This window comes from Furipterus horrens, unplaced genomic scaffold, assembly GCF_987537825.1.
Source record: "Furipterus horrens unplaced genomic scaffold, mFurHor1.1.pri manual_scaffold_2, whole genome shotgun sequence".
Taxonomy (NCBI): Eukaryota; Metazoa; Chordata; class Mammalia; order Chiroptera; family Furipteridae; genus Furipterus; species Furipterus horrens.
In genome coordinates, this window is record NW_028327172.1 from 77,265,810 (window position 1) to 77,268,129 (window position 2,320).

Below are 2,320 nucleotides of genomic sequence, written 5' to 3' on the forward strand. Positions count from 1 at the left end.
TTACCCATCTTTGTGGAATATCTTAATTCGACTGGTAGTTCTGAAACCTGCGGGATTATCAGAACTGTCTAAAGAGTTACACCTGAGTTTCTCCACTTCCACACTGTTAATATTTGAGGCATCTGACTCAGTCTTCAGAACCTTTCAAGTGATGACTAATTCTCCAGGGAGGGCAGAGAAGCCATCTGTCTGCTCCTGTGGGGCAGACAGAACTCACCATGAGCTCTAAAAGAAAAAAACAGCAAGTTCTTGGAAGTCGTGTTATTTCTAGATCCGATTTTGCATGAGTATCAGCTTGCAGTTATACATTCTCAGGAGAGACCCTACTGCTCCTACCACTGAAGAAAAACACTAAGAATGACAAAATGACTTTATCATAACTATGTGAACTGGCATTTTTGCCCTTTTCACAGGGAGAGCATGGACACAATCCCCCACTACTACAAGTTATGCAGTTGAGTTTCCCGCATTTGGGGAGATCGCGGGGGTCAGCGCATTTGAGGGCAGAGGATGGGCCTCGCCCTGGGAGGAGCACCTTCGTGATCATGGTATCTCCCCTGCTAGCCCCGCATCAATGCCTGATATACATCAAACCTCCAGATAATGCTCCACTTACCTGCTGAAGAACGACGGAAAGAATGTTGAAGCATCCAGAACACCTGACGTGCAGTACCTGGACCACTAGCCATTTAGAGGAATACCATCTTGGACCAAATCAGGGGCTAAGAATGCAGGACTCATTCTTCTCAAGAATGTACTTTTCACCCTAAGAACCCTCAGCTTTTCTCTCTCCTCAACACTCTGGGTATTGCCTAGTTGATTTTCTGGCTTGCAAACACTAAGACTCCTTTGAATAAATCTTTATCACTTTTTCTTCTAGCCAAAGCCTCCTGAATCATTCACACTTAGTAGACATACATAAAGCTAAAACCTATTTATAATAAAATTAGAATATTAGATAAAAAAAGACTAAAAACAATAGTATATACTTAAAGACTTAAATAAATAAATATATCTCATGTTTATGGATTGAAATACTTAATATTGTTTGATGGCAATATTCCCTAAATTAATATGTAGATTAAAAGTAATATTTATCAAAATCCCAGCTGATGATTTTTTCAGAAATTGACAATTGATCCTAAAATTCATATGGTAGTGCAAGGAACCTAAATAGCCAAAAAATCTTGAAAAAGAAAAAAATTAGATGACACATTTTTCAATCTCAAACTTATTTCAAAGTGACAATAGTCAAAACATATGCATAAAGGCATAAGGATAAATATATACATCAATGGAATACAACTGAGAATCCAGAAATAAACCCATAATTGTAGGGGCAATTGATTTTCAACAACAGTGACAAGACAATTCAATGGATAAAGTATAGTCTTTTCAACAAATGGTGCTGGGATAAATGGATATTCACATGCAAAAGAATAAAGTCGTGCCCCTCACACTGTATTAAAATTTTAACTCAAAATGGATCAAGTATCTAAATGTAAAAGCAAAGACTATAAAACAGGTATAAAACTTCGTGGTCTTACATTAGGCAATGGTTCCTTATCTATGACACTTAAAATAGAGCCACCAAAAAATAAAATAAAATAAAATAAAATAAAAAGATAAATTCAACTTCATCAAAATAAAAACTCTCGTGCTACATAGTATATGCTCAAGAAAGTGAAAATACAACGTTCGGAATGGGAGACAATATTTGTAAATCATATATCTGACAAGGGTATAGTATCCAGAATACATAAACAACTTTTAACAACTTGACAATTAAAGGACAACCCAAAAATGAAAGTGAGAAAAGAATTTAAATAGGCATTTCTTTTATTTAAGTATATTTAGTTGATCATTTTGTTACATTAGTCCCAACTTTTTTCCCTTTGCTCCCCTCTGCTTGGTAATCCCCTTCCCTCCAGCAATTCCACCCCCCTTAGTTCATGTCTATGGGTCATGCATGTAAGTTCTTTGGCTTCACCCTTTCCTATATTATTCTTAACTTCCTCTTGCCTATTGTGCACCAGCCAATTATGGTTTTTATTAGTGTATCTTTTGATTATGTTGTTATAGTAGACCCAATTTTTTGGCCCTTCTCTCCCCTCTGCCCTGTACCCCCCTTCCCTCCAGCATTCCCACCTCCCTTAGTTCATGTCCATGGATTGTGCATATAAGTTATTTGGCTTCATCCTTTCCTATGTTATTCTAACCTTCCCCCTGTCTATTTGGTACCAACCAATCATGCTTCTTAATTCCTGCACCATTTACCCATCACTCCCCCTGCCCCCTCCCAGCTGATAACCCTCCAAAT

General features: G+C 37.4%; 1 non-coding gene across 1 annotated transcript; it reads right to left on the reverse strand.

Annotated features, from left to right (window-relative positions):
• Window positions 1-409: 409 nt before the first annotated feature.
• LOC150018862 (U1 spliceosomal RNA) lies at window positions 410-572 on the reverse strand. The gene has a single exon (XR_016509593.1). It is a non-coding gene; the product is annotated as a U1 spliceosomal RNA (small nuclear RNA).
• Between the last annotated feature and the right edge of the window lie 1,748 nt (window positions 573-2,320).